We start from the raw sequence: 11,612 nt of genomic DNA, 5'->3' as shown, positions 1-11,612 counted from the left end.
AGCAGCCTGAATGCCTCCAAGACCAGTATCAGGGTCATGGCTGCTGGCTGTGCTTGTGAGGTCACAGCAGACTCAGTGCCTCCTAGGTTAGTGTCCAGCGTCCCCTGCTGCCTCTGCTTGTGAGATCACAGCAGACTCAGTGCCTCAAAAGTTAGCGTCCAGCGCCCCCTGCTGGCTGTGCTTGTGAGGTCACAGCAGCCTCAGTGCCTCATACCCCAGCATCAGGCTCATGGCTGCTGGCTGTGCTTGTGACGTCACAGCAGCCTCAGTGCCTCCTCTGCCAGTGCCATGCTCATGGCTGCTGGCTGTGCTTCTGAGATCACAGCAGCCTAAATGCCTCCTAGGCCAGTGGCAGGCTTATGGCTGCTGGCTGTGATTGTGAGGTCACAGAAGCCTCAGTGCCTCTGAGGCCAGTGGCAGTCTCATGGCTGCTGGCTGTGCTTGTGAGGTCACAGCAGCCTCAGTGCCTCTCAAGCCACTATCATGCTCATGGCTGCTGGCTGTGCTTTTGAGGTCACAGCAGACTCAGTGCCTCTCAGGCCAGTATCAGGCTCATGGCTGCTGGCTGTGCTTGTGACGTCACAGCAGCCTGATTGCCTCCTAGGCCAGTGGCAGGCTCATGGCTGCTGGTTGTGCTTGTGACGTCACAGCAGCCTCAGTGCCTCTGAGGCCAGTGGCAGTCTCATGGCTGCTGGCTGTGCTTGTGAGGTCACAGCAGCCTCAGTGCCTCCTAGGTTAGTGTCCATCACCCCCTACTGGCTGTGCTTGTGAGGTCACAGCAGACTCAGTGCCTCATACTTTAGTGTCCAGCTCCCCCTGCTGGCTCTGCTTGTGAGGTCACAGCAGACTCAGCGCCTTCCAGGCCAGTATCAGGCTCATGGCTGCTGGCTGTGCTTGTGACGTCACAGCAGCCTCAGTGCCTCTGAGGCCAGTGGCAGTCTCATGGCTGCTGGCTGTGCTTGTGAGGTCACAGCAGCCTCAGTGCCTCCTCTGCCAGTGGCAGTCTCATGGCTGCTGGCTGTGCTTGTGAGGTCACAGCAGCCTGAATGCCTCCTAGACCAGTGTCAGGGTCATGGCTGCTGGCTGTGCTTCTGAGGTCACAGCAGCCTGAATGCCTCCTATGCCAGTGGCAGGCTCATGGCTGCTGGCTGGGATTGTGAGGTCACAGCAGCCTCAGTGCCTCTGAGGCCAGTGGCAGTCTCATGGCTGCTGGCTGTGCTTGTGACGTCACAGCAGCCTCAGTGCCTCTCAAGCCACTATCATGCTCATGGCTGCTGGCTGTGCTTGTGAGGTCACAGCAGACTCAGTGTCTCTGTGGATAGTGCCATCCTCATGGCTGCTGGCTGTGCTTTTGAGGTCACAGCAGACTCAGTGCCTCTCAGGCCAGTATCAGGCTCATGGCTGCTGGCTGTGCTTGTGACGTCACAGCAGCCTGATTGCCTCCTAGGCCAGTGGCAGGCTCATGGCTGCTGGTTGTGCTTGTGACGTCACAGCAGCCTCAGTGCCTCTGAGGCCAGTGGCAGTCTCATGGCTGCTGGCTGTGCTTGTGAGGTCACAGCAGCCTCAGTGCCTCCTAGGTTAGTGTCCATCACCCCCTACTGGCTGTGCTTGTGAGGTCACAGCAGACTCAGTGCCTCATACTTTAGTGTCCAGCTCCCCCTGCTGGCTCTGCTTGTGAGGTCACAGCAGACTCAGCGCCTTCCAGGCCAGTATCAGGCTCATGGCTGCTGGCTGTGCTTGTGAGGTCACAGCAGCCTGAATGCCTCCTAGACCAGTGTCAGGGTCATGGCTGCTGGCTGTGCTTCTGAGGTCACAGCAGCCTGAATGCCTCCTATGCCAGTGGCAGGCTCATGGCTGCTGGCTGTGATTGTGAGGTCACAGCAGCCTCAGTGCCTCCTAGGTTAGTGTCCAGCGTCCCCTGGTGTCTCTGCTTGTGAGGTCACAGCAGCCTCAGTGATTCCCAGGCCAAAATCAGGCTCATGGCTGCTGGCTATGCTTGTGACGTCACAGCAGACTCAGTGCCTCTGAGGCCAGTGGCAGTCTCATGGCTGCTGGCTGTGCTTGTGAGGTCACAGCAGACTCAGTGCCTCCTAGGTTGGTGTCCATCGCCCCCTACTGGCTGTGCTTGTGAGGTCACAGCAGACTCAGTGCCTCAGTTTAGTGTCCAGCGCCCCCTGCTGCCTCTGCTTGTGAGGTCACAGCAGCCTCAGTGCCTCACAGCCCAGCATCAGGCTCATGGCTGATGGCTGTGCTTGTGACGTCACAGCAGCCTCAGTGCCTCCTCTGCCAGTGCCATGCTCATGGCTGCTGGCTGTGCTTCTGAGATCACAGCAGCCTTAGTGCCGCCTAGGCCAGTGGCAGGCTTATGGCTGCTGGCTGTGCTTGTGAGGTCACAGCAGCCTCAGTGCCTCTGAGGCCAGTGGCAGTCTCATGGCTGCTGGCTGTGCTTCTGAGGTCACAGCAGCCTCAGTGCCTCTCAAGCCAGTATCATGCTCATGGCTGCTGGCTGTGCTTGTGAGGTCACAGCAGCCTGAATGCCTCCAAGACCAGTATCAGGGTCATGGCTGCTGGCTGTGCTTGTGAGGTCACAGCAGACTCAGTGCCTCCTAGGTTAGTGTCCAGCGTCCCCTGCTGCCTCTGCTTGTGAGATCACAGCAGACTCAGTGCCTCAAAAGTTAGCGTCCAGCGCCCCCTGCTGGCTGTGCTTGTGAGGTCACAGCAGCCTCAGTGCCTCATACCCCAGCATCAGGCTCATGGCTGCTGGCTGTGCTTGTGACGTCACAGCAGCCTGAATGCCTCCTAGGCCAGTGGCAGGCTTATGGCTGCTGGCTGTGATTGTGAGGTCACAGAAGCCTCAGTGCCTCCTCTGCCAGTGGCAGTCTCATGGCTGCTGGCTGTGCTTGTGAGGTCACAGCAGCCTCAGTGCCTCTCAAGCCAGTATCATGCTCATGGCTGCTGGCTGTGCTTGTGAGGTCACAGCAGCCTGAATGCCTCCAAGACCAGTATCAGGGTCATGGCTGCTGGCTGTGCTTGTGAGGTCACAGCAGACTCAGTGCCTGCTAGGTTATCTCCAGTGCCCCCTGCTGGCTGTGTTGTGAGGTCACAGCAGCCTCAGTGGCTCCTCTGCCAGTGTCAGGCTCATGGCTGCTGGCTGTGCTTGTGAGGTCACAGCAGACTCAGTGTCTCTGTGGATAGTGCCATGCTCATGGCTGCTGGCTGTGCTTTTGAGGTCACAGCAGACTCAGTGCCTCTCAGGCCAGTATCAGGCTCATGGCTGCTGGCTGTGCTTGTGACGTCACAGCAGCCTGATTGCCTCCTAGGCCAGTGGCAGGCTCTTGGCTGCTGGTTGTGCTTGTGACGTCACAGCAGCCTCAGTGCCTCTGAGGCCAGTGGCAGTCTCATGGCTGCTGGCTGTGCTTGTGAGGTCACAGAAGCCTCAGTGCCTCCTCTGCCAGTGGCAGGCTCATGGCTGCTGGCTGTGCTTGTGAGGTCACAGCAGCCTCAGTGCCTCCTAGGTTAGTGTCCATCATCCCCTACTGGCTGTGCTTGTGAGGTCACAGCAGACTCAGTGCCTCATAGTTTAGTGTCCAGCGCCCCCTGCTGGCTCTGCTTGTGAGGTCACAGCAGACTCAGCGCCTTCCAGGCCAGTATAAGGCTCATGGCTGCTGGCTGTGCTTGTGACGTCACAGCAGCCTGAGTGCCTCCTAGGCCCGTGGCAGGCTCATGTCTGCTGGCTGTGCTTGTGAGGTCACAGCAGCCTCAGTGCCTCTGAGGCCAGTGGCAGTCTCATGGCTGCTGGCTGTGCTTGTGACGTCACAGCAGCCTCAGTGATTCCCAGGCCAAAATCAGGCTCCTGGCTGCTGGCTATGCTTGTGACGTCACAGCAGCCTCAGTGCCTCTGAGGCCAGTGGCAGTCTCATGGCTGCTGGCTGTGCTTGTGAGGTCACAGCAGCCTCAGTGCCTCCTAGGTTAGTGTCCATCGCCCCCTACTGGCTGTGCTTGTGAGGTCACAGCAGACTCAGTGCCTCATAGTTTAGTGTCCAGCGCCCCCTGCTGGCTCTGATTGTGAGGTCCCAGCAGACTCAGTGCCTCTCAGGCCAGCATCAGGCTCATGGCTGCTGGCTCTGCTTGTGAGGTCACAGCAGCCTGAATGCCTCCTAGACCAGTGTCAGGGTCATGGCTGCTGGCTGTGCTTCTGAGGTCACAGCAGCCTGAATGCCTCCTATGCCAGTGGCAGGCTCATGGCTGCTGGCTGGGATTGTGAGGTCACAGCAGCCTCAGTGCCTCTGAGGCCAGTGGCAGTCTCATGGCTGCTGGCTGTGCTTGTGACGTCACAGCAGCCTCAGTGCCTCTCAAGCCACTATCATGCTCATGGCTGCTGGCTGTGCTTGTGAGGTCACAGCAGACTCAGTGTCTCTGTGGATAGTGCCATCCTCATGGCTGCTGGCTGTGCTTTTGAGGTCACAGCAGACTCAGTGCCTCTCAGGCCAGTATCAGGCTCATGGCTGCTGGCTGTGCTTGTGACGTCACAGCAGCCTGATTGCCTCCTAGGCCAGTGGCAGGCTCATGGCTGCTGGTTGTGCTTGTGACGTCACAGCAGCCTCAGTGCCTCTGAGGCCAGTGGCAGTCTCATGGCTGCTGGCTGTGCTTGTGAGGTCACAGCAGCCTCAGTGCCTCCTAGGTTAGTGTCCATCACCCCCTACTGGCTGTGCTTGTGAGGTCACAGCAGACTCAGTGCCTCATACTTTAGTGTCCAGCTCCCCCTGCTGGCTCTGCTTGTGAGGTCACAGCAGACTCAGCGCCTTCCAGGCCAGTATCAGGCTCATGGCTGCTGGCTGTGCTTGTGACGTCACAGCAGCCTCAGTGCCTCCTCTGCCAGTGCCATGCTCATGGCTGCTGGCTGTGCTTGTGACGTCACAGAAGCCTCAGTGCCTCTGAGGTCAGTGGCAGTCTCATGGCTGCTGGCTGTGCTTGTGAGGTCACAGCAGACTCAGTGGCTCCTAGGTTAGTGTCCAGCGCCCCCTGCTGGCTCTGATTGTGAGGTCACAGCAGACTCAGTGCCTCTCAGGCCAGCATCAGGCTCATGGCTGCTGGCTGTGCTTGTGAGGTCACAGCAGCCTGAATGCCTCCTAGACCAGTGTCAGGGTCATGGCTGCTGGCTGTGCTTCTGAGGTCACAGCAGCCTGAATGCCTCCTATGCCAGTGGCAGGCTCATGGCTGCTGGCTGTGATTGTGAGGTCACAGCAGCCTCAGTGCCTCCTAGGTTAGTGTCCAGCGTCCCCTGGTGTCTCTGCTTGTGAGGTCACAGCAGCCTCAGTGATTCCCAGGCCAAAATCAGGCTCATGGCTGCTGGCTATGCTTGTGACGTCACAGCAGACTCAGTGCCTCTGAGGCCAGTGGCAGTCTCATGGCTGCTGGCTGTGCTTGTGAGGTCACAGCAGACTCAGTGCCTCCTAGGTTGGTGTCCATCGCCCCCTACTGGCTGTGCTTGTGAGGTCACAGCAGACTCAGTGCCTCAGTTTAGTGTCCAGCGCCCCCTGCTGCCTCTGCTTGTGAGGTCACAGCAGCCTCAGTGCCTCACAGCCCAGCATCAGGCTCATGGCTGATGGCTGTGCTTTTGACGTCACAGCAGCCTCAGTGCCTCCTCTGCCAGTGCCATGCTCATGGCTGCTGGCTGTGCTTCTGAGATCACAGCAGCCTTAGTGCCGCCTAGGCCAGTGGCAGGCTTATGGCTGCTGGCTGTGCTTGTGAGGTCACAGCAGCCTCAGTGCCTCTGAGGCCAGTGGCAGTCTCATGGCTGCTGGCTGTGCTTCTGAGGTCACAGCAGCCTCAGTGCCTCTCAAGCCAGTATCATGCTCATGGCTGCTGGCTGTGCTTGTGAGGTCACAGCAGCCTGAATGCCTCCAAGACCAGTATCAGGGTCATGGCTGCTGGCTGTGCTTGTGAGGTCACAGCAGACTCAGTGCCTCCTAGGTTAGTGTCCAGCGTCCCCTGCTGCCTCTGCTTGTGAGATCACAGCAGACTCAGTGCCTCAATAGTTAGCGTCCAGCGCCCCCTGCTGGCTGTGCTTGTGAGGTCACAGCAGCCTCAGTGCCTCATACCCCAGCATCAGGCTCATGGCTGCTGGCTGTGCTTGTGACGTCACAGCAGCCTGAATGCCTCCTAGGCCAGTGGCAGGCTTATGGCTGCTGGCTGTGATTGTGAGGTCACAGAAGCCTCAGTGCCTCCTCTGCCAGTGGCAGTCTCATGGCTGCTGGCTGTGCTTGTGAGGTCACAGCAGCCTCAGTGCCTCTCAAGCCAGTATCATGCTCATGGCTGCTGGCTGTGCTTGTGAGGTCACAGCAGCCTGAATGCCTCCAAGACCAGTATCAGGGTCATGGCTGCTGGCTGTGCTTGTGAGGTCACAGCAGACTCAGTGCCTGCTAGGTTATCTTCATTGCCCCCTGCTGGCTGTGTTGTGAGGTCACAGCAGCCTCAGTGGCTCCTCTGCCAGTGTCAGGCTCATGGCTGCTGGCTGTGCTTCTGAGGTCACAGCAGACTCAGTGTCTCTGTGGATAGTGCCATGCTCATGGCTGCTGGCTGTGCTTTTGAGGTCACAGCAGACTCAGTGCCTCTCAGGCCAGTATCAGGCTCATGGCTGCTGGCTGTGCTTGTGACGTCACAGCAACCTGATTGCCTCCTAGGCCAGTGGCAGGCTCTTGGCTGCTGGTTGTGCTTGTGACGTCACAGCAGCCTCAGTGCCTCTGAGGCCAGTGGCAGTCTCATGGCTGCTGGCTGTGCTTGTGAGGTCACAGAAGCCTCAGTGCCTCCTCTGCCAGTGGCAGGCTCATGGCTGCTGGCTGTGCTTGTGAGGTCACAGCAGCCTCAGTGCCTCCTAGGTTAGTGTCCATCATCCCCTACTGGCTGTGCTTGTGAGGTCACAGCAGACTCAGTGCCTCATAGTTTAGTGTCCAGCGCCCCCTGCTGGCTCTGCTTGTGAGGTCACAGCAGACTCAGCGCCTTCCAGGCCAGTATAAGGCTCATGGCTGCTGGCTGTGCTTGTGACGTCACAGCAGCCTGAGTGCCTCCTAGGCCCGTGGCAGGCTCATGGCTGCTGGCTGTGCTTGTGAGGTCACAGCAGCCTCAGTGCCTCTGAGGCCAGTGGCAGTCTCATGGCTGCTGGCTGTGCTTGTGACGTCACAGAAGCCTCAGTGCCTCTGAGGTCAGTGGCAGTCTCACGGCTGCTGGCTGTGCTTGTGAGGTCACAGCAGACTCAGTGCCTCCTAGGTTAGTGTCCATCACCCCCTACTGGCTCTGCTTGTGACGTCACAGCAGCCTCAGTGCCTGCTAGGTTATCTCCAGTGCCCCCTGCTGGCTGTGTTGTGAGGTCACAGCAACCTCAGTGGCTCCTCTGCCAGTGTCAGGCTCATGGCTGCTGGCTGTGCTTGTGAGGTCACAGCAGACTCAGTGTCTCTGTGGATAGTGCCATGCTCATGGCTGCTGGCTGTGCTTTTGAGGTCACAGCAGACTCAGTGCCTCTCAGGCCAGTATCAGGCTCATGGCTGCTGGCTGTGCTTGTGACGTCACAGCAGCCTGAGTGCCTCCTAGGCCAGTGGCAGGCTCATGGCTGCTGGTTGTGCTTGTGACGTCACAGCAGCCTCAGTGCCTCTGAGGCCAGTGGCAGTCTCATGGCTGCTGGCTGTGCTTGTGAGGTCACAGAAGCCTCAGTGCCTCCTCTGCCAGTGGCAGTCTCATGGCTGCTGGCTGTGCTTGTGAGGTCACAGCAGCCTCAGTGCCTCCTAGGTTAGTGTCCATCGCCCCCTACTGGCTGTGCTTGTGAGGTCACAGCAGACTCAGTGCCTCATAGTTTAGTGTCCAGCGTCCCCTGCTGCCTCTGCTTGTGAGATCACAGCAGACTCAGGGCCTCAAAAGTTAGTGTCCAGCGCCCCCTGCTGGCTGTGCTTGTGAGGTCACAGCAGCCCCAGTGCCTCATACCCCAGCATCAGGCTCATGGCTGCTGGCTGTGCTTGTGACGTCACAGCAGCCTCAGTGCCTCCTCTGCCAGTGCCATGCTCATGGCTGCTGGCTGTGCTTCTGAGATCACAGCAGCCTAAATGCCTCCTAGGCCAGTGGCAGGCTTATGGCTGCTGGCTGTGATTGTGAGGTCACAGAAGCCTCAGTGCCTCTGAGGCCAGTGGCAGTCTCATGGCTGCTGGCTGTGCTTGTGAGGTCACAGCAGCCTCAGTGCCTCTCAAGCCACTATCATGCTCATGGCTGCTGGCTGTGCTTGTGAGGTCACAGCAGACTCAGTGTCTCTGTGGATAGTGCCATGCTCATGGCTGCTGGCTGTGCTTTTGAGGTCACAGCAGACTCAGTGCCTCTCAGGCCAGTATCAGGCTCATGGCTGCTGGCTGTGCTTGTGACGTCACAGCAGCCTGATTGCCTCCTAGGCCAGTGGCAGGCTCATGGCTGCTGGTTGTGCTTGTGACGTCACAGCAGCCTCAGTGCCTCTGAGGCCAGTGGCAGTCTCATGGCTGCTGGCTGTGCTTGTGAGGTCACAGCAGCCTCAGTGCCTCCTAGGTTAGTGTCCATCACCCCCTACTGGCTGTGCTTGTGAGGTCACAGCAGACTCAGTGCCTCATACTTTAGTGTCCAGCTCCCCCTGCTGGCTCTGCTTGTGAGGTCACAGCAGACTCAGCGCCTTCCAGGCCAGTATCAGGCTCATGGCTGCTGGCTGTGCTTGTGACGTCACAGCAGCCTCAGTGCCTCTGAGGCCAGTGGCAGTCTCATGGCTGCTGGCTGTGCTTGTGAGGTCACAGCAGCCTCAGTGCCTCCTCTGCCAGTGGCAGTCTCATGGCTGCTGGCTGTGCTTGTGAGGTCACAGCAGACTCAGTGGCTCCTAGGTTAGTGTCCATCGCCCCCTGCTGGCTGTGCTTGTGAGATCACAGCAGACTCAGTGCCTCAATAGTTAGTGTCCAGCGCCCCCTGCTGGCTCTGTTTGTGAGGTCACAGCAGACTCAGTGCCTCTCAGGCCAGTATCAGGCTCATGGCTGCTTGCTGTGCTTGTGAGGTCACAGCAGCCTGAATGCCTCCTAGACCAGTGTCAGGGTCATGGCTGCTGGCTGTGCTTCTGAGGTTACAGTAGCCTGAATGCCTCCTATGCCAGTGGCAGGCTCCTGGCTGCTGGCTATGCTTGTGACGTCACAGCAGCCTCAGTGCCTCTGAGGTCAGTGGCAGTCTCATGGCTGCTGGCTGTGCTTGTGAGGCCACAGCAGCCTCAGTGCCTCCTAGGTTAATGTCCATCACCCCCTACTGGCTGTGCTTGTGAGGTCACAGCAGACTCAGTGCCTCATAGTTTAGTGTCCAGCGCCCCCTGCTGGCTCTGATTGTGAGGTCCCAGCAGACTCAGTGCCTCTCAGGCCAGCATCAGGCTCATGGCTGCTGGCTCTGCTTGTGAGGTCACAGCAGCCTGAATGCCTCCTAGACCAGTGTCAGGGTCATGGCTGCTGGCTGTGCTTCTGAGGTCACAGCAGCCTGAATGCCTCCTATGCCAGTGGCAGGCTCATGGCTGCTGGCTGTGATTGTGAGGTCACAGCAGCCTCAGTGCCTCTGAGGCCAGTGGCAGTCTCATGGCTGCTGGCTGTGCTTGTGAGGTCACAGCAGCCTCAGTGCCTCTCAAGCCACTATCATGCTCATGGCTGCTGGCTGTGCTTGTGAGGTCACAGCAGACTCAGTGTCTCTGTGGATAGTGCCATCCTCATGGCTGCTGGCTGTGCTTTTGAGGTCACAGCAGACTCAGTGCCTCTCAGGCCAGTATCAGGCTCATGGCTGCTGGCTGTGCTTGTGACGTCACAGCAGCCTGATTGCCTCCTAGGCCAGTGGCAGGCTCATGGCTGCTGGTTGTGCTTGTGACGTCACAGCAGCCTCAGTGCCTCTGAGGCCAGTGGCAGTCTCATGGCTGCTGGCTGTGCTTGTGAGGTCACAGCAGCCTCAGTGCCTCCTAGGTTAGTGTCCATCACCCCCTACTGGCTGTGCTTGTGAGGTCACAGCAGACTCAGTGCCTCATACTTTAGTGTCCAGCTCCCCCTGCTGGCTCTGCTTGTGAGGTCACAGCAGACTCAGCGCCTTCCAGGCCAGTATCAGGCTCATGGCTGCTGGCTGTGCTTGTGACGTCACAGCAGCCTCAGTGCCTCTGAGGCCAGTGGCAGTCTCATGGCTGCTGGCTGTGCTTGTGACGTCACAGAAGCCTCAGTGCCTCTGAGGTCAGTGGCAGTCTCATGGCTGCTGGCTGTGCTTGTGAGGTCACAGCAGACTCAGTGGCTCCTAGGTTAGTGTCCAGCGCCCCCTGCTGGCTCTGATTGTGAGGTCACAGCAGACTCAGTGCCTCTCAGGCCAGCATCAGGCTCATGGCTGCTGGCTGTGCTTGTGAGGTCACAGCAGCCTGAATGCCTCCTAGACCAGTGTCAGGGTCATGGCTGCTGGCTGTGCTTCTGAGGTCACAGCAGCCTGAATGCCTCCTATGCCAGTGGCAGGCTCATGGCTGCTGGCTGTGATTGTGAGGTCACAGCAGCCTCAGTGCCTCCTAGGTTAGTGTCCAGCGTCCCCTGGTGTCTCTGCTTGTGAGGTCACAGCAGCCTCAGTGATTCCCAGGCCAAAATCAGGCTCATGGCTGCTGGCTATGCTTGTGACGTCACAGCAGACTCAGTGCCTCTGAGGCCAGTGGCAGTCTCATGGCTGCTGGCTGTGCTTGTGAGGTCACAGCAGACTCAGTGCCTCCTAGGTTGGTGTCCATCGCCCCCTACTGGCTGTGCTTGTGAGGTCACAGCAGACTCAGTGCCTCAGTTTAGTGTCCAGCGCCCCCTGCTGCCTCTGCTTGTGAGGTCACAGCAGCCTCAGTGCCTCACAGCCCAGCATCAGGCTCATGGCTGATGGCTGTGCTTGTGACGTCACAGCAGCCTCAGTGCCTCCTCTGCCAGTGCCATGCTCATGGCTGCTGGCTGTGCTTCTGAGATCACAGCAGCCTTAGTGCCGCCTAGGCCAGTGGCAGGCTTATGGCTGCTGGCTGTGCTTGTGAGGTCACAGCAGCCTCAGTGCCTCTGAGGCCAGTGGCAGTCTCATGGCTGCTGGCTGTGCTTCTGAGGTCACAGCAGCCTCAGTGCCTCTCAAGCCAGTATCATGCTCATGGCTGCTGGCTGTGCTTGTGAGGTCACAGCAGCCTGAATGCCTCCAAGACCAGTATCAGGGTCATGGCTGCTGGCTGTGCTTGTGAGGTCACAGCAGACTCAGTGCCTCCTAGGTTAGTGTCCAGCGTCCCCTGCTGCCTCTGCTTGTGAGATCACAGCAGACTCAGTGCCTCAATAGTTAGCGTCCAGCGCCACCTGCTGACTGTGCTTGTGAGGTCACAGCAGCCTCAGTGCCTCATACCCCAGCCTCAGGCTCATGGCTGCTGGCTGTGCTTGTGACGTCACAGCAGCCTGAATGCCTCCTAGGCCAGTGGCAGGCTTATGGCTGCTGGCTGTGATTGTGAGGTCACAGAAGCCTCAGTGCCTCCTCTGCCAGTGGCAGTCTCATGGCTGCTGGCTGTGCTTGTGAGGTCACAGCAGCCTCAGTGCCTCTCAAGCCAGTATCATGCT

Source organism: Dromaius novaehollandiae, unplaced genomic scaffold (assembly GCF_036370855.1).
Source record: "Dromaius novaehollandiae isolate bDroNov1 unplaced genomic scaffold, bDroNov1.hap1 HAP1_SCAFFOLD_38, whole genome shotgun sequence".
NCBI lineage: Eukaryota > Metazoa > Chordata > Aves > Casuariiformes > Dromaiidae > Dromaius > Dromaius novaehollandiae.
Note: the sequence above shows the minus strand (reverse complement) of the source record.